Source organism: Apium graveolens, chromosome 8 (genome assembly GCF_009905375.1).
Source record: "Apium graveolens cultivar Ventura chromosome 8, ASM990537v1, whole genome shotgun sequence".
NCBI lineage: Eukaryota > Viridiplantae > Streptophyta > Magnoliopsida > Apiales > Apiaceae > Apium > Apium graveolens.
In genome coordinates this window covers 238,352,982-238,380,407 of record NC_133654.1, presented here as the reverse complement: position 1 = coordinate 238,380,407, position 27,426 = coordinate 238,352,982, and the positions used below count along the sequence as shown (strand labels likewise).

Sequence of the window (27,426 nt, the reverse complement as noted above, 5' to 3'; positions counted from 1 at the left end):
TTAGAGGAAGGTTTGGAAAGAATAGTGGAGGTCAGAACCAAAAATTCCAGAAGTTTAAACCCGGTAACGGAGCTCAGAAGAACCGTTTCCAGAAAACTGGACAACTGGGGAAGGATAGCAGACCCCAGATGCAAGAATGCAAGAATTATGGAAAGAGACACCCGGGAAGATGTAATAAGTTGGATATAACGTGTTTCAAGTGCAACCAGAAGGGGCATTACTCTTCAGAATGCCTAAATGGAGTGAGGAAGCCTGATTTGGCTTGTTTTAAGTGTGGTAAAGTGGGCCATATGACCAGGAATTGCAAGGAGCCTGTTTAGAAGGCTAATATTCTTAGAATTGCTGGACCGCCGTCTCTTCCAGCACCATCAGCTCAACCCAGAGCTAGGACCTTTAACATGATGATGAAAGATGCGGTGCAAGATGTGGAAGTGGTAGCAGGTATGCTTGTTATAAACTCAGTAGAAGTAAAAGTTTTGATGGATTCTGGAGCAACTAGATCTTTTATCTCTGAAAGTATTCTTGATAAGTTAAATTGTGTTGCGTACCCTCTGGAACCTAATTTGATTATAGAGGTAGAAAATCAAGAAAAAGTTATTGCTAGCAAGATTTGTCCTGATTGTGATGTGACTATAGAAGGTCGGCACTAGTCTGCTGACTTAATTCCCTTTAAGTTAGGAGAATTTGAGGTCATACTAGGAATGGATTGGTTGTCAAACCATGAAGCGCAAATAGAATGTAAAAGTAAAAAGGTGAAGTTAAGAACCAAGGAGGGAGAAGAGGTGATATTTAAAGGAAAAAGGCAAGAGAAGAAATTTCTAACGGCTATTGAGGCAAGAAGATTATTACATCAAGGATGCGAAGTTTATTTGGCTCATGTCGTGAATATGGAGAAAGAATCTGTGAAGATCGAGGATATTCCGGTAGTAAGAGATTTTCCGGATGTGTTTCCTGATGAATTGCCTGGACTACCTCCAGACAGAGAGATCGAGTTTACGATTGATTTGGCTCTTGGAACGGAACCAGTGTCAAAAGCTCCCTATCGCATGACGCCAGTCGAGATGAAGGAATTGGCAGCTCAGTTGCAAGAATTGTTAGATAAAAGAGTGATCCGACCGAGTGTATCCCCGTGGGGCACACCGGTGTTATTTGTAAAGAAAAAGGATGGAAGTATGAGGTTGTGCATAGATTACCACGAACTGAATAAATTGACGATCAAGAATAAGTACCCTCTACCGCGGATCGATGACTTGTTTGACCAGTTAAAAGGAGCTTCGTGTTTCTCGAAGATTGATTTAAGGTCTGGGTATCATCAATTAAAGATTAAAGCAGAAGATATACCCAAGACAGCATTCCGAATGAGATACGGATATTATGAGTTTTTGGTAATGGCGTTTGGCTTGACGAATGCACCGGCCGCATTTATGGATCTTATGAATAGAGTATTCAAGCAGTATTTGGATAAGTTCGTTATTGTGTTTATCGATGATATACTGATTTACTCCAAGACGGAAGGAGATCATAAGGAGCATTTGAGGATTTCTTTGGAAATTCTACGAAGAGAGAAGCTGTATGCTAAGTTTTCAAAGTGCGAATTTTGGCTAAAGGAAGTGCAATTTCTTGGTCATGTAGTTAATAAAGAAGGAATCAAAGTGGACCCAGCCAAGATAGAAGCTGTAATAAATTGGAAAAGACCCAAGACTCCTACGGAAGTCAGAAGTTTTCTGGGATTGGCCGGATATTATAGGAGATTTGTGCAAGATTTCTCTAAGATTGCCGTTCCGTTGACAAAGTTGACGAGAAAGAACGAGAAGTTTGTATGGACAGAAAAGTGCGAGGAAAGCTTCCAAGAGCTAAAGAAGAGGCTGGTAACCGCCCCAGTGTTGGTATTACCAGATGAAAAAGGGGAATTCGTGATATTCAGTGATGCTTCATATAAAGGACTTGGATACGTGTTAATGCAACACGGGAAGGTAATAGCATATGCGTCAAGGCAACTCAAGCCGCATGAGCAAAAGTATCCAATGCACGATTTGGAATTGGCAGCAATTGTGTTTGCCCTTAATATTTGGAGGCATTATTTGTACGGGGAAAAGTGCGAGATTTATACGGATCATAAAAGTTTAAAGTATATCTTTACCCAGAAAGAATTGAATATGTGACAAAGAAGATGGTTGGAATTGATCAAAGATTATGATTGTGCGATAAACTATCATCCTGGAAAGGCAAATATGGTAGCTGATGCTTTAAGTCGAAAAGAAAGGTTGAATATGTTATCATCATCAGAAGAATTGATCAAGGACTTTGAAAAGATGGAAATAGAGGTGCAGACTCCAGAATGTGGAGGTGAAGCTATATATGCAATATTGTTTCAACCCGAGATTTTGGAAAAGATTCGATGTTGTCAAGAGCAAGTGATGAATCGCGAAAAGGATAAGTTGACGGGAAAAGAAATTAAAGCTCAAAAAGATGGAAAAGGAATATACTGTGTTAATTCACGTATTTGGATACCTAATGTCGTGGAACTAAAGCACGAGATTTTGCAAGAAGCGCATAACTCGAGATTTTCAATTCACCCTGGAAGTACGAAAATGTACCAGGATTTAAAAGAAAGATATCGGTGGCCAAACATGGAAAATGAAATTGTGGAATGGATAAGTAAATGTTATACATGCCAAATAGTCAAAGTGGAACATCAAAGGCCAAGCGGATTGCTTCAGCCACTGGACATACCCGAATGGAAATGGGAACATATAGCAATGGATTTTGTGGTAGGATTACCTAAAACCAAGTCAAATCATGATGCGATTTGGGTGGTAATCGATCGGTTGACAAAGTCAGCACATTTCTTGCCGATGAACGAAAGGTTTTCGTTGGAAAAGTTGGTCAAATTGTATTTAAATGAGATTGTGATGCGTCATGGAGTTCCTGTGTCTATCGTGTCTGATAGAGATCCAAGGTTTAACTCGAGATTTTGGCGACAATTCCATGATCATTTGGGAACTAAGTTGAAAATGAGTATGGCATATCATCCGCAGACAGACGGACAAAGTGAAAGGACAATTCAGACAATTAAAGATATGTTGCGAACCTATGCAATAGATTTCAAAGGAAATTGGGACGATCATTTGCCCTTAATTGAGTTTTCCTACAACAACAGTTATCACGCGAGTATTGGTATGCTGCCTTATGAAGCATTGTATGTAAGAAAGTGTAGGTCCCCTACTTATTGGGACGAAGTTGGTGAGCGCAAATTAATTGGCCCAGAGCTAGTTCAACAAACGAAGGAAAAAGTCGAAATGATTCGAAAGAGATTAATTGCAGCTCAAGATCGACAAACAAAGTACTCAAATCAAGAACGTAAAGATGTGCAATTCGAATCTGGAGACAAAGTATTGTTAAAGATATCTCCTTGGAAAGGTTTAACCCGATTCGGAAAGAAAGGAAAGTTGAGTTCTAGGTATATTGGACCATTTGTAGTATTACGTCGAGTTGGGAAAGTGGCATATGAGTTGGCGCTACCTCCGCAAATGCAACATTTGCACAATGTATTTCATGTATCTCTTCTAAATAAGTATAATGCTGATGCGAGCCATGTGATCGAGTTGGAACCAGTGGGAATCCAACCAGATTTGTCCTATGTGGAACAGCCAGTTCGAATTTTGGACCGAAAAGAGAAGACGCTTAGAAATAAGGTTGTACCTCTAGTTAGAGTGTTATGGAGAAATCCATTAGTCGAAGAATCGACTTGGGAATTAGAAAGCGAAATGAAAGAAAAGTATCCCCATCTATTTGCTTAGATTAGATTCTGGGGACAAAATATTTTTAAGGAGGGTAGATTGTGACGACTGAGAATTTTGCGATGTAATTAAGTCAATAAAGTATGTGTTATATGATGTGATTATAATTATGTGACTATGTGCTGATTAATTGTCTTTTCTGTATATTAGAATATAGGAGCGTAAATAAAAACGTTCCAATTTAAAGAGTCAACTTAGAAGTTAAGCTGTGGTGTCAGGCCGTCAGGTAGAACGGAACCCGTCCTAATAAGGAGTTAAAGAATATAAAATGTGAATTATGTGTGATTGAATGAAATGAATGTTTAAATAAAGTATTTCGTCCTAAGTGACGTGTTGATTGGTAAAGATAATGAGAAGCGTAATCAAAACGCTGAGCGTCGGGCCGTCAGGCTGAACGTGACCTGGTACGCGTAGAAAAGGATAAAGATTAAAGAGGGATAAATTCTATGATCAGACCTGAGTTCTTATGTGATTATATATGTGAGATTGTTGTCTGTGTGCATGACTATGTGTTCTGTGACATTTTTATAAATTTAAAAGGGATTATATGATTTAAATAAAGGTTTAATTAACCTTTGCGTATTTTTATAAAATCATCCGAGTAAGATAAAAATATGGGATTTGTTTTGATATCTTCTTAGTGGTCCTAGAGACTTTTTAAAAATGATGAGTGGATTTATTTGGTGGTCTTTGTATTTTTAAATTAATTTTATGTGGAAAATGTTATTATTAAGGCAAGCTTGCGAAATTCATATAAAATCAACCGTCCGCTCAAAAATCTATTATGTGTAATGGTTAAAAAGCTAATTTCGAGATCTACGTGTTAAAATCGTCACTTGTAATAATTTCTAACTTTCCGAGAGAGATATATTTTGATATAACTTTTGTTGCATTTGAGTAAAAAGAAAAGGGATTTATAAGCATAAAAAGCATTAGTAAAGTACAAGTTTTCCCTTGTTTTGGTAATATATAAATCCATTTCTCCCCCCTCTTTTTTCATTTTCCTCCCCGTGCACCCACTCTTCCCTTCTCTTTTCTTTCTCATCCCTCTCTCTCTCGAACACTCTCACTCTCTCTCTCGGCTCTCTCCATCTCTCATCTCTCTCTCTTGCATGCAACACTCAAACCTCACTCAAACTCAAAGATATTGCTTCCTTTAGTCTTTATTTTCGGTATACTTCTCGATTCCCATTTGCGTGTAAGTGTTTGCAAGTGTTTTAATGATTAATCACTATGGTGGTATTCAAGGAAAATGATTTCTTGATACATAACTATAAGAGTGAATTCAAGAGATTTTTGGGGTCATAAATTCGAGAGGAGACCCGTTATGGGCTCTCTCAAGTTTGACCATCACCGGCTATGATCCAAGGAGAGACGGTGGAGTTTCTATGATATGATAATTTGATTCTAAAACTTTGCATGTTTGGTTTTCGAAAAGATCAAAAGAGTTTTTGATAAATTCTTTTAAAACTTGAATATGTGATTAGAAAATGGATATATATTGATTGTTGATATGTGTATAAGTTGTTTGATGATTAGGAGATTAAAATTTAAGGTTGCATGTGAGTTTTTAATTCGGCTTTATGCTAATTAAAAAGAGGAATTTGATTTGATGAGTTGATCTTAGTGAACACTAAGCTTATTTAGCATAAAAAGTGATTGCATGTTAGTTTTAGAGAAAATCAAGTAGTGCATGTAATTGTTGGATCCTTGAAGTTGTAAATTATGTTTTTGCCGAATGGAAAATGGATTTGCTTGTTTATTAAGTGGATGCATGTTGATTGAATGAGTTAATTAAAGTTAGAATCACTAGGTGATGCATGATTTGGTGTTTAAATGAATGGAATGACTTAGAAAAGGATTAAAACAAGTGGGAAATGTGATATATAACCTTGCATGTCAAAATTGATTCTTGCATGTTTGATTTATGGAAAAACCCGAATGGGTCTTAGGAGTAAAAAGAGGAATTAAGTTGGTTTTTGTTAATTATCTTAATGGCTAGTGAGAACTTGATTGCATGACAAAGATTGGGGTGGTGGTTATGTTCGAATTTTGATGATTAAAAGAAGGTGTTGATTTTGATCCTTAATGTGATTATGATTCGGATTTTTGATTAAAAAGGATGAACTTTAAGTGCGAAATGACTCTTGTGATTGCATTAGTTGTGTTTGATTATATATTAGGTTGAAATTGAATATACTTGGTTGTGTTTTGTATGTATGATTTGAATTAAGGAATAAAAGAAAAAGGGAATTAAATCATTTGTTATTAAGAGCTATAAGTGATAGCTATGGTTGTAAAAGAGTTATATTAGTGTGATTTGAGAAATAGCTAAGGTTAAGCAAGTACGCTTTGATTGTTAAGTATATAAGGATATAAAAGTTACGAGAAAGGGATATGCTATGTGCTATGTGCTTATGTGTATAAGCTATAATCGTATACTCGAGTCAAGGATATAATCGAGTTATCGTATTGAGTGATCGTTCCGGGAACGAGAGTTGAGAACTTATTGAGATTTTGATTCTTATTGTAGATTCAGGGCGTGAGGGCATTCAGGCTAGGAAAGGAAATGATATACTAGGTGGCAGTAGTTCAACCTTCAGGAAAGCAAATTCAGGCAAGTAACTCTGATTACTTGTGTAAATGGTTATAAAGAGAATGTTGTTCATACCATGTAGAGTATTGAACTGTTTAATTATGAAACCCTGATATTGATTTGAGATACTCTGCCTTTGTTCTTGATAAATTGTTATTGATAAGCTTAATGATTCAACCCTTTGATAATCTGTTCTTTCTGTTCAAGTTATTTATTAAGCCATGAATTGTATTGAACCCTATGATTATCCTTGTTAACCCTGTTTAATGATACCTTATTTCCTGATCACCTTATTTATCCCTAAACAGATGTTGATCCTTCTAACTTAAGTTCCTTGTTATCCTTGATACAGAATCCTTATGAATTGTTCCTTGTTTATCTTTGAATCACTCCCTGAACTTTGTTTCCTTAAAATCTGAATTAAGAATGAGTTTCGACTTGAAAGAGTCCGAATGATTTCAAATTCTTGGTAATGATAAAATGAATTTTAGAAAACCTATTTGTTTTTCCAACTCAAGGTTTTCCAAATGAATTCCTGATGGATTGGATTGGGACGTAAGAGGCTAGTGGGACTAGTCCATTCATGGTAAGAGGCTAGCGGGGCTAGTCCAACTTAAGGCTGAAATTATGCCGATTAGTACCTTAAAGACCGGAATGGAGGTCGGTACGGGCTTATCACCCGTATATAATAAAAAGGAAAGATAAAGTGATCCAATCAAGGGTTCTAAATGATTATTTAAAAGGGAACTGAAACTTTCTGTTCAGTAAATTGATTCTTGAAAATGAAAATGGTTTATATTGTTTTGAAAAGAGTTGATTATGTCAATGTGAAGCTTAAAGCTCGAGAACCCTGATTCTTGAATTTGTTGATCATATGATTGATTCCATATATTCAAATACTATTGCTTTCCTCTTTTGAAAGATCTATTATGATCCTTTAATGATTTGTGGTGAATGTCGGCTTTCGTCCTGCTATATAGAACTGCTATATAGTTAATTGCTGAGTTTTATACTCATATGTTTTGTTTTAATCTAACCATGGCAGTTAAGCAAGAAGATGGCCAGGCTTAGGCGCACTGCTCGTAAGAGCGTACCTGGTGGTCCCTACCGTGTTGAGGGCTTCCGGTTGCCAGAGCAGGTAGTGGTATTTATGAGTGAGCTCGCGCCTAGAAGGAAATGTTTAAAGATACAATGGGTTATATGTCGGTTCCCAGCTAGAATCGATATTGTTTATTTAATAATATTTTGGGTTTGTAAATTATATTTTATGATTGGTAGTTGTAATCTTGTCTCATACTTTATCCTGTTGATCATGTTAGTAGCTAATCGGGGTTTATGCTTATTTAATTACTAGATTAGAGGTGTGTGTGAGTCCTCATTTCCTAACCCCGAGATTGAGGGCGTCACAACACACATACACAAATGTAAGTTCTATGCTTACTTTTATGGGTCATTCTCTTGACCCCACCAAGCTAGGTGAGGTTATGAGAAAAGGCCTTAGAAAGGAGTGGAGCTTTCTCAGTGATTCTTTCATTAAGGTCTTCTATGAGAAAATAAGCAATTTTGATGTTGTGACTTACTCACTTGTTAACATGCTATATATGCTTCTTAGTGATAAGTATCATAATTTTAGTGAGTCTGTCTTGTATGAGTTAGGTTATAAATTAGAAGATAAAAAAAACATATATTATGCTAGATTCTTTATGATGTTGTCTAACCATGTTTCTAAAGATATTCATATTGAAAATCCAACAAACAAGTTAGATTATTTAGTACATGAGATGAGAGTTATTGCTGATTTGAACAGGGCAAATAATCTCAATGAGGTTCCTCTAATCTACTTGCCAATCATGGAGGCGCCTCAGGTAAGTGAGGTAAGAAGTTCCATTATCTCTACTACTTTTCTATCATAAACTTCTTTACAGACAAGTGTGGTTATGGCATCTGTGAGTTTGACCCAACGGATGCCGACACAAGCCACTAAAACAAAACTTTCTAAATCCAAGTCTCAGCGACCCCATTCTAGTTCCTCTCAAAAGGGACTAGTTTTAAAAACTACCAAAACTATGGAGGGGAGTGTGAAGGGAAGTGAGGATGGTGAGGGACAGGGTGAACATAAAAGAAGCCCTAAGAATAAGGAAAGAGAGGTGTGTGTAACCCAGCCTAACCACATTACAGTTTCCCAACAAACTGTGGTGATTAATAACGAATCAAACTCATTACTAATTACATCCTCCCAACAGGATGTGACTATTGAACAAAGCTCACATCCAAGAGCATAGGCCAAAAGGGTTAGGGGCTTAGACCTACCTTAAACTTACACAAGAAAGAAGAAATCTAAACACACTGGGGATACACAAGGTGCACACACTGTGCAAACTGTAGTCAAAAACTCAGTCATAGCACCTTCTCAAATTCAGATTGATGTGGCTCCAATAAATGTGGAGTCACAACCAAAATCTATTACTATAGAAGCACCTCACACATAAAAGTCACCCACATATTCTCTGGATGTGGACATGATTCACACATCATTTCCTGATTCTCCATCTCTAACTCTCTTGGAAGAGGAAAAATCTCAAGCAAGTAGGCATAATCTTTTAGATGATTTGTTGGCTCACTTGCCATTTCTTTATGAAAATATTGAGAAATCTGTGGACAATCTGAAATCAATCACCACAGATTCTACAATAATTTCAACTCCAAACTCAATCATTTCTAATAATTCGAAAGATATTTTTCATTCGTCAACTAGTGATTGTATCTCGATGGATGTGCTTAACAGCAATTATTCGTTGAATTTCTCAACTACTACTACAACGGATGTTGCTCATCCGTTGAAAGACACTACACAACTTGAAATTTCCAAAAATGTTACAAGAGTAGATGATCTAGTAGTTGTACAATCACTCCTAGGATTGAGGGAAGGGAGTGAATAGAGTGAGAGGATGAGTTGCTTTCAGGAAAAAGGAGAGGAAAAGAGTGAACAAATGCAAGCTATCACTACTATAAAACCTTCAATAGACATCGGCCAGAAACCGATGTTAAAAGTTTTCCTGACCAATGTATATGCGGTTGTAGAGAAAGGTACCCCCATATGACATCGGTCGTGAACTGATATCTGGGAACAACTTTAACATCGGTTCCGGATTAAAACCCAACGTATATTCTCTGTTTTTATCCAGAAACTGCATTACAATCTTTTCTAAATAGCTTGTATATGATCTAATTATGAACCTTAACTATTAATTTATAAATTATAAATCAGTATTTACATCGTTTATAAAAATAAAACCGATGTCAAAGCCCGCTTTAACATCGCTTTTGAACAACAGTTGATGTAAGTTCTTTTTTTTTACATTGGTTATAATTTCTGACTCGATGTGTTTTTTCCTTTTTAACATCAGTTTAGTTCTGGGAACAGTAGTCTGGCTACCTATGTAACATCAATTTTTAACATTTGACCGATGTATTCTTTTAAGTTTACATCAACTTCTTTCTAGTTTTGTTTAAGAACTGATATCCATATACCTTTTTAACAACAGTTTTTAAGAAATTTCGTGTAGGACATAATGTCCAATCTGTAAAAAATGATGTCTATAGACTTAAATTAGCCTATACAGTGATTGTATTATATGCACCCAAACATACCAAATGCCAAAACAAAAAAACTAGCTAAAACGTAAACACAAAACCAACAAATTAAAATCTCCAAACTCTGTTTGCAATTATCAAACCACATATCGGCTAAGTTAATTAATATTGCAACATAACTAATACGCATAAGTTTGAAAAAGAGTCATATAATTAACCGAGAATTCTTAAAGATGTGTGCCTTGTACGTGGAGTTTCATAAGCCAACATTGGTAACGGTTCTTGGAAATTTAACTGTAAATGGTTGGGTTTTGGTAATATTTATGGTCATTATAGGATAGTTGAGATCCTTGGGTGTTAATGTGTCTGATGTAGCGCAACTAATGTTATTTCCGGATATAATTATAAGCTTGGAGTTGCCAAAACTAATGTTGTAGAGCATTCTGACATAGTCTTCTTTGGATATTTCATATAGTAGACCATGATTTACGTCTTTTAATGGATCAAGATGCCCTGCTCCATAAGCAAACTCTGCATCTGGATTCTTTGAAGCATCCATGCACCATGCTAGCATATTAAATAGACATGGCTGCCTTAACCAACACAGCTTAATTTGATAATTTATCATGTAATAAATAAAAAAATTACCAGTAGTCATGAGGGAAGATTGTATTGCTGAAGCAGACCATTTGGGGTGCAATGATTTTACATAAGCTGCTGCACCAGAAATGTGAGGATAGGCCATTGAAGTTCCCGATAATATACTATATTTCAGAGATCTCTTATCGTATTTGATGTCGTCTAAAGGTGAAGCAGCTGGTGAAAATGCTGCCAAAACAATCTACTCCTAGGGCAATTATATCTGGCTGAAATATCATTAATTAATCACAACACACATTAAATTGGCCTATATACAATAAGAACTTTCAAGCATCAATATAAAATATATAAGATTAACGGAAAACAAAATATATAAAATACATTTGTATTCAATTGATCCACAAAATTGAAAACATAACAACTGGATTTGCAAAATGTAAGAATCAAAATTATTATAAAACATATTAAGCTTATCGAAAGCTCTACTTGTAACCAAAATTTTATAGTCAACTGACTTGCACACTGGTCTGTCATTGATAAAGAGAATACCAGACATGAGACACTGCCATCAAATTCACTCCACAAGTGATTATTACATCATTTAAACAATAACTATCAATTCTTGTGGGAAAAATTACCTGCATCGACCATAATTATGCTCTCAAATCAGCGTTCTCAACAACTAACTCTTGATTTTTTGACTCATAAGCATCCACCTGATAGCAATTAGTTGTAAATGGTCATAAAAAGATTATCAAGTCATTATTAAACAATAATACCAATATTAATAACTCCATATAATTTTCTTATATAAGTTATTGCCGGCCTTCTTTCCATTCCACGTCCCACATTGCCGCCCTTCTTTCTGTTCAAAATATATAAAGACATTTTAAAAAACTATATCTTCAATTAGGATTGTTAATGTGGGGCCCTCCAAGCCCGGGTCAGAAGTTTGGGGTCCACACACACACATACCTTATTTATAACCTGCTTATAACAATAATAAAGATAATAGTAATATGCAGTGACCCTACTTACCAACTACCACGGACCGCAACAGGTTAAAGTATATCCACAAGCCACAAGCCACACACACACTTATATTACAAACGTCCAAATCCCAACTATTCAAACTTAGAACTGAACATTAAACATTATTACAAACTTTTACAAACTTAAACTATCTCAAAAGCTGCCAGCTAGCTTAACTTGATCAACCTGGACCCCTAGCTCTCGCACTGGATTGGGGATCCTCACTACCAACTGGTTCCTTCTTAACTGGAAAAGAACATAAACAACATCGCACAAATGGGCTAACTAGCACAGCAAGTCACATTGACAAGACTGAGAATAATGATCATCAAGTGAAAATGATTAAGGTATCAAGTGAACAATGATTAATGATTTAGAATTGGATATTATATTTTTATTTTAAAAACCAAGGTTAGGCTGTTGATCAGTCACACAATAACCCCGAGCAAGGCACACAGCTCTGCTCTAATTACCGGATCCAAGGCACGCATTGGCCTAACTTGACCACTAATCTGGTCTGACCACGAATCTGGTCCACAATTTTATAAAATAATCCAATTCTAACATAATAACAGAATAAAAAATGTAAAGCAATAAACAAAATCATAAGCAATATTGGATATTCAACAATGAAATGGTTTCAATCTTCACAAATGATCAATATGTCAATTTCAAAGAATGGTTGTTAGGTAATGAAAGAATTGGATAACAAAGGAATCAAAGTTTTAAGGTTTAAAGGATTTGGTCTTTCAAAGTATAAGGTACAATGGTTTGAGTATGTAAGCAATTTGAGTCAGTGTTTGGCATTTAGTTTGTATGTATTTGTGGAGTAGTATCGTATCTGTGATTCATATTCGGGTATACAACAATCAATGGTTCAGAAAGAATAAGGTTTACGGCTCAAAGATCAACAACTGGAATCAAGGTTTAGGGTTCAGTGCTTCAAAGCACTTGCAATATGAAACAAGACTATTAATTAACTACAATATATCTCAAGAAATTTCAGAACACTTGCCTGATATTAGCTTACTATACTTCTCTAACTTCCAATCACAATCTCCTGCTCCTCGACTATCTATTTTCCTTTCCTACGCCTTGCCTCTTCTGCTTACATATCATAAACATCTATCAATACTCAACTCATACGATTCTATTTGATATACACTTCTATCTACCCTTCGTTTTGCCCAAATCCGATTAACGGATTGAAAGTTATGCTATAAACAAGTAAACACCGAACATATAGACCGTCAGTCAAGCAACAAGTCACATATAACACATAACATGTCAAACAATCAATGATATATCATTTATAAAGGAGTCTTGGGTCATAACCAAGCTTTCGGGTATTTAATATGATTTTTAAAACATTTTTCGGAATTAACACGAGTCGTTGGATCAATTTTAAAGTAATAAACAGGGTTCGGTTGGCCACATCTGGCTTCAAAATAATTTTCTAATAATTATCGAGCCTTGAAAACAATTTAAAATAATATTTTAAAGCTCGAAACTATTTTTCAGAATTTTTAAATTATTTTTAAATAATTAAATCTAATTAAATAATTAATTAAAATTAATTAATAATTAATTAAATCAATTAATCAATTAATTTTTTTGAATTAATTGACCAATTAATCAATTAATTATTAACTAAAATTAATTAAATAATTAATTCAGATTTATTTTTGAATTAAAAATAATTTTTGGAACTAAAATAATAATTTTTGGAATTTTCAGAAATTAAAAATGAATTTTTTTATAATTAAAATAAATAGGAAATATGATTTTTAAATATTTTATAAACAGGAATCCTATTTTTGAAAACTTTGCAAACTACAGGGACTAAACTTCTCCATCTTCAAAAATACAGGGACATAACTGCAATTTTACCACCCCTCGCCGGAAAATAGTCGGGGTTCGCCGGAGAATTCGTACCCGGAATCCTCCCATCATCAAAAGCTCCAGAATTAATCTACAATTCACAAGGAATTTAACTATACCATTCAATCACACAGATAACCCCTGAGTTGGCCGGAAAATGGCCGGGAAGTTCGCCGGTTTCCGGCGAGCTCGACGTAAACTTAAAAACACAACTCCCTTCGATTCAGGAATCCTCTGTTAATGAGCTATACACCAATCGATTGCAAATTTCATAAGGAACACAACCCACTATATTTCAACAGTTAATAATCCCTAGAACAAAAAGCCCTAATTTTCAATTAAAAACATTCATACGGGTTATAAACCCTAATTTTAAAATTTGAAAATTAAACTCAATTTTGAACATGTTATTGAACTCCAAATCAGTCATATGACATATGAAAATCATCAGGAGAACAAGCTCTATAACATGCAAGCATCAAATCATTGAAACAATCATCCGTACAAAAATTCATATTTTTAATCAAAATAATTTGAAAATAAATAAAATATAGAAAATAAACCTTTGATTCTGCAGTTCTGAAACTTGGATAATCTGATAGAACACTTCAAAACCACCGTTTTGGTTACGAGAGCTTCCCGAGCAGATTTCACTAACACCTCCAAATTGTAGTTTGATTCTTGAAAGTTTATATGAAATTAGGGTTTTTCTCTGGAAAATTATATAATTACTGTTTGCAAATAATTTTCGGTACGAAATAAAATACGGTAAAGGTTATTTATAATTACGGAAAATTAGTATCCCGTTGGATCATTCCGGATACAAAATGGTACGTTTATTTATAAAAACAGATCCAAATGGTACCGGTTTTCGAGATAATTATCCAAATCAGTACAATTTATACTGCGGTCTTGGTCTCATCGCCTGGTTACACGTATTACGAGGTGATAATTGTAATAGTTTAATAAAAAGATCCCGTTTATCAAAAATACGAGTTTTATTGAATTACCGAAACAAATAATGTATCGAAAATATGGCGCGGGGACCCGTACAGGACAAACCGTACGCCGGATCGAAAAAGTCAAAACATGGAAAATGCTCGGAATATTGCAATTAAAAAGGAGTTCTCGAAAGAGTTTCAGATTATAAAAACGTAAAAACGGGTGACGTCGGTTGGTTCCCGATTATATAAAATAGTTTATAGATACTCAGAAAAAGATTTTATAAAATCCATAAATTTCCTATAAAATCATAAATCAACATAAAAATAAATAGGAAGATATGACAATTATCTATATTTCATTTTGGACATATAAAAATTAAAATACTCAATTGATATTATTTTTAAACATCCAAATACATATACCACTTAACAATTAATTCACAGAATAAATACTGAACATGCATAATATTTATTTATTAGCAAAAATAATTACACAATATATCCCAGATATTACATCCTTCCCCCCTTAAAAGGATTCTGTCCTCAGAATCTCGTAAGGAAACAAATGAGGGTACTTTTCTCTCATATCACTTTCTAACTCCCAGGTTGACTCTTCAACCTTTGGGTTTCTCCATAGTACTCTTACTAACTTTACCACTTTATTTCTTAACACTTTCTCTCTTTCTTCTAGAATCTCTACCGGACTCTCTACATATGATAAATCTGCTTGAAGTTCTACTGGCTCATATTCGATTACATGCCTGGAGTCTGGATTATACTTCTTAAGCATCGATACGTGAAAAAAATTATGAATGTGCTCCATGTGCGGAGGTAACGCCAACTCGTAAGCTACTTTGCCAACGCGCTTTAAAATCTCAAAAGGTCCAACTTATCTTGGGCTCAGTTTTCCTTTCTTTCCAAATCGTGTCAATCCTTTCCACGGCGATACTTTCAGTAATACAAGATTTCCTTCTTCAAATTCCATATCTTTCCTTGATTAATCTGCATATTTCCTTTGACGGTCTTGTGCTGCTATCAATCTCTTCTGGATAACTTTAATAACTTCCTTCATCTGTTGCACCAATTCAGGTCTAAGTATTTTGCGTTCTCCTACTTCGTCCCAATACATGGGAGATCGACATTTGCATCCATAAAGAGCTTCATAAGGTGGCATCCCAATACTGGCATGATAACTGTTGTTGTAAGAAAATTCTACCAAGGGTAAATGCTCATCCCAACTTCCTTTGAAATCAATGGCACAAACATGTAACATGTCTTCGATCGTCTGGATTGTCCTTTCGCTTTGGCCGTCCGTCTGTGGATGGTAAGCCATACTCATATTCAGTCTCGTTCCCAAACATTCTTGAAAACTTTTCCAAAACCTCGAATTAAATCTCGGATCTCGATCGGATATGATAGATACAGGGACTCCATGACGAACTATGATTTCTTTCAGGTACATATGGACTAACTTGTCTAGTGAAAATCTTTCATTTATAGGCAGAAAATGAGCTGACTTGGTAAGTCTGTCCACTATAACCCAAATGGCATCATGATTGGCTTTCGTCCTTGGTAATCCGACTATGAAATCCATGGAAATATGCTCCCACTTCCACTCTGGAATCTCCAATGGTTACAGCAATCCACTTGGTCTCTGATGCTCTGCTTTAACTCTTTGACATGTATAACATCTGCTAACCCATTCCGTAATTTCCCTCTTCATATCTGGCCACCAATAATTTTCCTTCAAATCTCTGTACATCTTGGTACTTCCTGGATGGATTGAATACCTTGAATTATGAGCTTCCTGTAAAATTTCATTCTTCAACTCCGTTACTGGTGGAATCCAAATTCTAGAAGAAAACCTAAGAATACCTTGATCGTCCTTTTGCGTGCATAATTCCTCTCCTACCAAAAGATTAATGTCCTGATCCATTATCTCTACTTGACACTTTCTTATCTTTTCTAACTACTCCGGCTGGAAAGTCATACTATACACTTTTGCTTCATCGGGCTTACAAACTCTAATCTCCAATTCCAGTTTCTGAAATTCCTTGTATATCTCTTCGGGTACTGATAACACATTCAACTTTTCTTTCTGACTTAACGCATCCGCCATAACATTTTCTTTACCGGGATGATAGTTGATCGTGCAGTCATAATCCTTAATCAACTCTAACCATCTTCTCTGTCTCATATTAAGCTCCTTCTGCGTGAATATGTACTTCAAGCTTTTGTGATCCGTATAAATCTCGCATTTCTCTCCATATAGATAATGTCTCCAAATCTTCAAAGCGAATACTATGGCTGCTAGCTCCAAATCATGGGTAGGATACTTTTGCTCGTGGGGTTTCAATTGCCTTGATGCATACACAATAACCTTATCGTGCTGCATCAGAACACATCCGAGTCCTTTATGAGAAGCATCGCTATAGATTACAAAATTCCCTTGATCATCTGGAAGTGACAAAACAGGTGCCTTAATTAATCTTTGCTTCAATTCCTGAAAACTTTCTTCACATTTATCGTTCCATATGAACTTTTCATTCTTCCATGTAAGCTTCGTCAATGGTGTTGCAATCCTTGAGAAATGTTGAACAAATCGGCTATAATATCCCGCTAATCCCAAGAAACTTCTTACCTCTGTTGGTGTTCTCGGTCTTTCCCAATTTGTAATTGCTTCAATCTTCGCTGGGTCCACTTTGATCCCTTCATCACTGACTATATGTCCTAAGAACTGAACTTCTTGTAACCAAAACTCACACTTTAAAAATTTAGCGTATAACTTTTTCTTTCTCAAAATCTCCAAAGCTTTCCTCAAATGTTCGGCATGATCCTCTTCTGTCTTTGAATAAATCAAAATATCATCTATAAACACAATAACAAACTTGTCCAAGTATTCCTTGAAAATTTTGTTCATCAGGTCCATGAATGCTGCCGGGGCATTGGTCAATCCAAATGACATCACTAAGAATTCATAATATCCATACATTGTCCTAAAAGCTGTCTTTGGTATATCCTCTGGCTTAATCTTTAGTTGATGATATCCCGATCTCAAATCGATCTTGGAGAAGTACTTGTCTCCTTTCAATTGGTAAAAAAAATCATCAATTTTGGGTAACAGATACTTGTTCTTGATTGTAAGCTTGTTGAGCTCCCGATAGTTGATGCACAGTCTCATGCTTCCATCCTTCTTCTTGACAAATAGTACTGGTGCACCCCACGGGGATACACTGGGTCTGATTACTCCTTTCTCTAACAATTGTTGCAATTACTTTGCTAGTTCCTTCATCTCAACGGGCGCCATTCTGTACGAAGCCTTGGATACTGGTTCTGTTCCAGGTGCTAAGTCGATTGCAAACTCAATTTCTCTGTCTGGAGGAAGTCCTGGCAACTCATCGAGAAACACGTCTGGAAATTCATTGACTACTGGAATATCTTCAAGTTTTGCTGGCTCCTGACTTCTATCAATCACATAAGCAACGAAATGCTCGCATCCTTGCCGTAGTAACTTTTTAGCTTGAATCATTGTTAAGAACTTTTTTGCTTACTTTTGACCCTTAAACGTTACTATCCTCTCGTCTGGCGTCTTTACCATTACCTTCTTATTTCGACAATCTATCTGGGCATCGTGCTTAGATAACCAATCCATCCCTAACATAACGTCAAACTCTCCTAGCTTAAATGGTATCAAATCTACACAAAACTTATTGCCAGAAATCTCAATCTCACAATTCCCATAAACTTGATTAACAGATATACGTTCTTGATTTGCTAATTCCATAGTCATTATTTCATTTATATACTCAACCGATCAATTTAACTTCCTAACAAAATCTTGAGAAATAAACGATCGAGTTGCACCCGAATCTATTAACACTTTGGAACATAAAGAATTCACATTAAGCGTACCCGCCACGACATCAGTATCCTGGATAGCGTCCTTTACAGACATATCAAAAACTCTAGCCCTTGGAGTCTCATTCACTGTTGGGGTAGATACCATAATTCTCAATGCATTACTGACTGGGGCTGGTGTCTTGCAATCCCTAGCTATATGTCCTGGCTTCCCACATTTAAAGCATGTAAATCCAATAGTTGGAACCTTAACCGCTGGATTCCGGGTAGGCTGATCCTTGTTTGCTGGCTCTCTCGCTGGCTGATTGCGGCACTCCCTTGAATAGTGCCCTTTCTGATTACACTTAAAACAAACCACGTTCAACTTATTACAAACTCCTACATGCTTCTTCCTACATACCTGACAATCTGGAAAAGTTAGCCTCAACTGATTCGGCTGATTCAAGTTGACTAGACGGTTGCCTTGACCTCTATCGCCTACATTCTGTTTGTTGACATTAAAATTTCTCCCCGGCTGAAATCTGCCCTTCTTAAAATTTGGAAACTTTCCTTGTTGTGACTAACCTTCATTCCCTTCAAACTTCCTCTTCTTACTTTCCTTTTCCTTCTGTGACATCTCGCTCTCTGTCTCTGCAATCATGGCCTTTTGTACAACTCCTGCATAGGTATATTTCAAAGATGGCTACCTTCCCTCTGATCCATGGCTTCAGACCTTGCTGGAATCTCTTAGCCTTCTTTCTGTCAGTATCTAGATATGACGGCACATACCTTGACAACTCTTCAAACTTACTTTCATAATCAGCTACCGACATATTTCCTTGCTTTAACTCTAAACACTTCAGCTCCATCTGATCCTGAACAAACTGGGGTAAATATTTTTCTAAAAGCAATTCCTTAAACCTTTCCCAAGTAATAACATATGTACCTTCCAATGTCTTCACAGTCTCCCACCAATAGGTGGCCTCATTCTTCAAATAATAACTTGCAAACTCCACCTTCTGTTCTTCCTTCACTTTAACTAAAGCATACGACTTCTCTATTTCCTTTAACCAAACATTTGCTTCAATCGGATCTAGGGAACCCTTGAATTCTGGTGGGTTTACTGCCTGAAAAGTTTTGAAAGTTACCTGGGGATTGGTTTGTCTTTGTTGTTGTTATGTCAGGTGAACTGTTTGTTGGGCCAAGATTTGAAGAATCTGGGCTATTGCTGGGTCTATGGGTCCTGGGTTTGCATTCTGGTTAGTATCATCTTGGTTGTTATTGTTGGTTTCTTCATTCTGGGTTTTGGTGCGGGTATTTCTTCTGGGAGGCATTTTCAGTAAAGAATCAAACAACTTATTTAGCTTTTAAATCAAATCCTTTACATAAAAGAAAAGTTTTGTAAAATAGAAATATCTCATTTTGAAAACAGTTGTAACAGTTGAACTAAGTAAATTGCATGCTTCTTTACAGAATATAAACAGTTAAGGGAATAGGGTACATGGTATCACAAGGGTATAACTGGTACAATAAATAAAGTAAAGTAAAACAGGTGCAGTAATGTAGATGACAATGCTGGAAAGGAAAAGGTACTGATATATATAGATCAAAAGTTTTAGGTAGTACAAGCATAAAGACGCTTCGGAAGAAAAAGCAAAAGGGTACAACAAACCTACTCACTAGTCAGCAGATCTAGTCTTTAAATACAACCCAAAAGTCTACTGATACATACTACACACTAATGTATATACTAAAAAACCACAACATCACTGATCAACATCTCCATCTCTGGATCTAACTCCAAGGAAACTCTGATCCTCCCAGCCTCTCAAAGTCTTCCATCACCTCACTAGGCCATCCCATAAGTGCATCATGGCCTCGACCATGTAATGTAGCTCTATGTAGCCTAGCCTCAAGAATCCCGCGTGTCACATGGATCTCCTCTCAAAGCTCCCTCACACCACGATCAACATCTGTAGTCTTGATGATATGCTGCAGCTCTCGGATCTGTGCCAACAAGGAATCACGCTCCAATAAAAGAGCCTCATACCAGTAATAAGGAGCAGGATGTAACATAGACCGGAATGGGGCACCCGCAACTGAATGCCTAGTGGAATCTGAATCAGCTGATGGAGGTCCTCTAATAGGTGGCCTCATGCCTAGGGGTAGAATAGCCTGCAATGGTACGGGCTGCAACACAGGTGGAGGTAAAATAGCCAACACTGGTGGAACAACAGGACGTGGATCCGAAGATGGTCCTCCAACTAAGGGCTCTGAGTGATCAGCTGGTACAGAGATAAAAAAGTTGTCCATCGCTGCTATCTGAAATCATATCGCAATATAAGAATCTCGAACCACAATGCGGATTATACTAATACCTGTTATACCGTTGCACTCATCCTCTCGACATTCTATTTTTCTATTTCCTTACTTCTAATCCTAACCCTCTACCCATTCCCGTCAACCTAGGCTTGTGTTAGTGACTTGTAACCTGTAGCTCTGATACCAAACCTGTGGGGCTCTCCAAAACCGGGTCAGAAGTTTAGGGTCCACACACACACACATACCTTATTCATAACCTTCTTATAACAATAATAAAGATAATAGTAATATGCAGTGACCCTACTTACCAACTACCACGGACCACAACAGGTTAAAGTATGTCCACAAGCCACACACACACACTTATATTACAAACGTCCAAATCCCAACTATTCAAACTTAGAACTGAACATTAAACATTATTATAAACTTTTACAAACTTAAACTATCTTAAAAGCTGCCAGCTAGCTTAACTCGATCAACCTGGACCCTTAGCTCTCGCACTGGATTAGGGATCCTCGTTACCAACTGGTTCCTTCTTAACTGGAAAAGAACATAAACAACATCGCACAAATGAGCTAACTAGCTCAGCAAGTCACAATGACAATGTTAGGTTACACACACTGTAGAGGGGGGTGAATACAGTGTATAGCACAATCAAATCGAACTCTAATAACTCAAGTAACAGAAAACAAACTTTATTCAAAACAATAAACTCTGTTACAGTATGGAACTGTCCTCTCTCAGTGATGAACAAATATCATGAGAGCTGCTAGGGTTACAATGAATAATCTTCTCGATAATGATAACACTTATAGTGTAAACCCTATGTCTGTGTTTATATACTACACAGTTACAAGATAATCACTAAATGATATGGAATATAATTCTGCTTCCTAAAATATATCAATCAGATATCTTTTCTTCCAAGTATTCCATTCTTCACGGAATTCCTTCTTCATGCATATCTCTTCTTACGTTTGTCTAGATCTTCTCTTCCTTTAATCAGCTGCCTTCCTTATCTGAATATTTCCTTTAAGTCCTGATATTATCTTCTGATAAATATCTCCTAAACCTTAAGTACTGATGACTTAAGTTCTGACTTCAGTATAAGTGCTGATTTCAGTTAAGTACTGATTTGTCTTGTTTAAGTAAGATCTGAAAACTAAACATAAATCATATTAGACATGACATTATCAAATATATCTAACAATCTCCCCCAACTTGTAAATTAGCATAATATACAAGTTTAAGAGATATTTGATGATGTCAAAAACATTAAGTACAAACGCATGCGAATTTGACTAGATAACTACAACTTATAGTCCTTAAAGCTTTACCAACTTTAACTTCTGATAACAACTTCAGTCTGTATAAATATCAGAATTTGAGTAGTTGTAGATCTTGACTTGGCTTCACTTTCTGATCTCTCTGATGTCAGGAGTTGTTCTGAGATAATTCTTTAACAAATATCTCTCAGCATATCTGAGTTCATCAATCATCCTCCTTTTAACATCTTTAAGTTCTGCAGAATCTTCACCAGTTTGAAAGATTGCAGCCCCGAGATCATTAATTTTAGCTTTCCTTATGTCCTGATCCAGTCTGATCAAATATCCCTTGTCAGACTCAAGATTGAATTCCACAACCTTGTAACTCAGAAAGGTAGTTATAATCTTAGCAGAGTTAGGCTTCATCTCAACAATATCACCCTTGATCTCTGTACTTTGGAAGATATATGTTGTCAGACTTAACAGAATAAAGTCTTTTCTGTTTCTGAATTTGACTCTTCAAATAGTTTGCAGCACTTTCTGTTATTTTGTCATTCACTTGAAGTAAGAATAATACATGTTCCAATTCTTCAAAATACTTCAGTGGAATGACATTTTCCCTTATATGATAAACCCTACCATCTGTCATGAAGTACAACAAGATGTGTTCTCTCAAGTAGGTATGGTAAACCATCTATACAGATTCTAGTTGATTTAATCTTTCAGGAGTTGCTCCAATACTTGGTTCACTTAAGGAAGTTGGATCATTGGTTGTGTTCTGTATTCTTCTTTTATCAGCACTACCCAATCCAGATTTATCTCTTGCTTTCTTTCCAGTAACCACTCTTGCTTCAAAACCACTTACAGTAGTCTTCAAAGGTTGAGTCTGTTTGGCTTTGGTGAATCCTGGTAGGAGTATCTTTAAAGGTTTAACATGAACAATGTCAGAGGTTTCCTTTGATTTATCTTATGATATCAAGTCAACTTGAGCTATGTCAGAGGTTACTTGCTTCTTTGAGATATCAGAACTAACTATATCTTTACTCTGAACAACTTGAGCCATGTCAGAGGTTGTCTTAGAAATTTTTCTTGAAGTCAGAGCAAGATCAACATCTTCAACAATAATTTCTTCATCCACAGGAGGCACATAAACCTTGATAGGTTCACCAACTTTCTCTTTGCCCTTGGACCTTGGATCAATCTGCAATTGTGATTTAGCCTTGGTTGCTTCATGATTTGTTCTTTCTTTTATCACAATGCTTTGGCCTTTGGAAGTTTCTTTTTACCAACAGAAGCTTCAGATTTAGATTTGACTTTTTCTGACTTAAGTCTAGCTTCTTCTTCCATCAGACTCTCAAAGTCCAATTCCTGGATTTTCTTTCAGAAATAGTTGTCTTGATATTTCTTCATCAAGATCCAAAAGTTCATCAGAACTTATCCTTTCACCAGTAGCAGAAGTAATTCTTTTTCCAGCATTAGAACTTGTCCTGTGACTTGTAATTTCAGCTCTTCTTGATGAGAAGCTTCTACCTTGACCATGACCTCCACCCATTCCAGAGTTTCCTTGGTCATCTTTTTCATCAACCTTCCCCTTCAGTGTCTGATCAGTTTTGCATTTGGACTTAATTAATTTCTCCCCCTTTTTGGCATCGGCAGGTAAGAGAAGAGAGACAAGCAATTCCACTGAGGCTTAGATTTCATCGAGTTGAGATTGCTGAGAAGCTTGATTTTTCAAAATATCATCAATCCGAGACTGTTGCTTTTCTTGGGTCTTCTCAATGTAAGCAACTCTATCAAAGGTAGGTTGGAAGCAAGTTTTCTTGTCAATTTTCTTAACCGTTTCTTGCTTGAGCAATTCTTCCTGAATTTTATGTAACTCTGCATGAGTTGTTGAATGGAGACTTTGCAGATGTCTAGTACTCAATGCAGTGACTCGAAGCTGTCTTGAAATCATCATTAATTAACATCTCATCAGCTTTTTCCAAATGCTCAGCAAGAATCTTTTCGGATGGAACAAAGGTAACGGAGTTCCATCCCTTAGTCCACTCCTGTCCTCTAGGAGTTTCACTCCAAGTTACTGGTGCTTCTCCTCGAGCAAACTTCTTGACTAGTTCAGATTTAGAAACAGTCTGTTGAGGTGCATGTCCTGAAGGACCAGCTGCAGTAACATCTTCATTTATAGCAGTATAACCAGTAGTATCAGCATTTGAAGCATCAGAACTGACATAATCAACATCTTCTGATAAAACAACAGTATGAGAAGCAATTGAGGCTTCAGCATCATCCTCTAAGTGCTGATCTGTTTCCAAGTTCTGATCAACAGCCATATCCTGATGCTCACCTATATTCTGATCATCAACATCTAGATGTAGAGAAGGTGTTGTAGACAATTCTGGAGTTTGAGTAGCATCAGTAAAAGGTGTTGTTGATGGATTAATTTTTGTTGGAGCTTCTAAGTAGAGAACCTCAGGCACAACCAGGTTGTGAATATCAATTTCAGCACTTATGCCTGGGTCTACAAGAGATACAGTTTCATGTACAGGAGACATAGATGGTGTATTTGCCTTATCGGTAGCAGCTTCCTGAGTTGGGGACAATGTAGAGGGAGATGCAGTAGCTTCAACAAATTCTGGTTCTTTTGATATCAGAGATTCCTGATCTCCTTTCTTAGCTGTTGCTTCCTCATCATCTGAAGCTGGCCTTTTAGCTCTCTGTTTCTTGTATCTCTTTGAAGGTGGGGATTCCTTGAGAGGTTCAGCATAAGTCATTCTTCTAAGCCTTTTGAGAAGCTTAGATCCCCCAATTCCAGAATTCTTCTGAGAAGGGACCTTCTCAGCTTCTTTAACAACAGGTTCTGATGCAGAAACCTGTTCCTCACTATCAGACTCATCTCTCAGAACAATCCTCCTTCTCTTCTGTGGTGTCTGAGGGACAGTCCTTGTCCTCTTGGGCTTGGAAGATGAAGGCTTCACAGTAGGTGCTGAGGATGAAGGTTGAGCTATCTGTGAAGGTTTGAGATGTGTTCTGATAGAGGATTGAGGTATAGATGTATGAGTTGTATTTTCTGATGGTTGTTGTGGTGTTTGGGATGTGGTGGTAGGTTGAACATCAGGATAAACAGATCTATAGGTTTGAGGATCAGCATTTACCAGGATCTGTTTTACAGACTAAGGAATCTGTAAAGGTCTAACTACCGTTTTCTTAAGATTAGCATTTACCAAGTCATTAAAAGCCCGTTTTTCAAGTTTAAAGGGTGGAAATAAGTCAGTGGTAGGTTAGGGTTCATCAGCACAACATAAATTATATATAAGCTGACAGAATCTAGCAAAGTAGACAACATTCCTATCCTCTGTCATCCTATCCCCTATAAAACCTAGCACAACACTTGCAAAATCAAAATGAGTTTGGTTAATAATAACATACCCGATGTGCTGACTCATTATTGGAATGGCATCAAAGTTGGAACACTTATTCCCGAAGGCTTTAGTGATGCAGTCGAAGAAAAAGCTCCATTCCTTTCTGATATGTGCTCGTTTCAACTGTCCAAGCTTAGCCAAACTCTTCTCATACCCCAACTTGGCCATGAGCTGATGTAGAACTGGTTCCTCCAGTGTTGAGAAAATGCAGCCTTCTGGTAAACGTAGAGCCTTGCGAACTGTTCCAGGAGTTACCACATGTTCAAAATCATCCACTTCAAAAACAATGCTGGGAGTACCAGTAGCACCACCATTATCAAAATACCCAGTCCGCCAAAATGTCAGAACTTGTTGGCTTGAAAAGACTGGTGGCTGGGTCAATGCATACCCAATTTCACTGTATGCATGAAGATCTTGCACAAAGTGCAACTCAGATGGAGCTTCATCATGATTTAAGATGGCAGCATAGTTGTTGGGAACGAACTTGGCTCCATCTATAATCAAATCCTTAGGTGCCATGAGAAAAATTGTGAAATAAGTTTGCCTGTAAGGTGTTTGACAAAATTTATGTATGAAAAACAGCGTCAGGAGATGAGAGAGAGTAAAAGTAAAGAAAGAGAGATAAAGTGTAAAAGTAAATAAAAGATTGTATAATCTTCTCTCTCTCTTACTTATACATGGTTAAAAAAATAACTGTTGGACACCTGTCATACATGCAGTAATAATGAATAGTTAATGGGCACGGGAAAACAGTAACCATTACTTATCATATGCAGTTTTTCAAGGAAAAACCGTTCCACTTACCAAGTAATCCCGTTAATTGAGGTAAGTCAGTTTTAATTCAAAATTTAAACTGTTCCCACTTTTTTAATCATTTTTACTGCAAAACCCATTTTCTGGAAAAAAAATATAAAGTGTGAGAATGACCAAAAAATAAATCAAGTAAACAAGTACTGACATTTCAGAATCAGAACTTAATTTATATCAGCAATTAAAATGGTCATCAGAATATGGATATATCAGGATTTAAAAATGCAGTAGAATTGCAAACATCTCAGAGACAAAATCTTGCAAAAATATAAAATTCCATTAATATATTAAGATAATACATTCATGAAATTGAAATTTACATCAGAACATTACAAGACTGTCCTAAGCTACAAACTCCAACATCAACAGCTTTTGTCCTTTGCTAAGAAGCTAGACAAAGCTGACGATGAAGAAAAACAGGAAGAAGAAAACAAATTATTTCTTCTTCCGACTCTCTACAAAAAGAATAGCGAGTCGAATGATTCGCTCTTGTTGGCGGAGAGCTTCCAGTCTTTCTTCTTCCAATCGCTCAAGATGGCGATGGTAGTCCATGTAAAAGAACAGGAGGTGTGTGAGAACCTCCCGGGGAACCGAGTCCCAAATCTCATCAGGAATGGCAGTAATATGCCATTCCTGCTGCCAGTCTGCACAGCTCAACTCCATGTTGAAGGTCTCATAGTTCAAGAACATGTTATAGTTAACCATGATTTTGTTGATATGAAGGAAAAGAGAGTGAGTGTTTAAGAAAAGAAATGATGTATAGACTGATTTGAGGTGTTGGTTTATATAGGCAATAGAATGCCAGGAGACGCAAGGAAATTTAATGCTGACAGGTAGAAACAATTCTACCTCGTCTCCCTAGACTGGGAAGAAGAAAAAACAATCATTGGAAGAATAAAACAGGGTTTAATGCACACAAGAAACAAGTAAATATTACTGTGCATGTACGTGTTCCACTAACCCTAATTGTATTGACTGTTAATATCTCACCCGTACATATTCTGATTTAAAACAAGACTGTTTCAGATTTTAACCACAAATAAGTCAAGTAGAGGAGCAGAATTTAATATCAGCACTTAGACTTATATCAGAACTTAACAGTCATCAGAACATGATTTCTTAACTCGAAAAATGAATGCCTATCTCTGTGATTCTTCACACAAATTCTGATTTCGGTTCTTCAGAACTTATTTATCAGAACTTCCAGCAGAACTTGTCCTTAGAATTTATGCAATCTGACACATAAACTGTTCATCTAAAACAACATTGAACGCTACAGTAATTTTCATCATTCATATGGAGTGTAAGTGTGTGCATTAAGCAAAA

The 27,426-nt window shown here is 36.5% G+C and overlaps 1 pseudogene; it reads right to left on the bottom strand.

Annotated features, from left to right (window-relative positions):
* Positions 1-11,243: 11,243 nt before the first annotated feature.
* Positions 11,244-27,426, bottom strand: part of LOC141680467 (uncharacterized) — a 49,179-nt pseudogene continuing 32,996 nt past the window's right edge.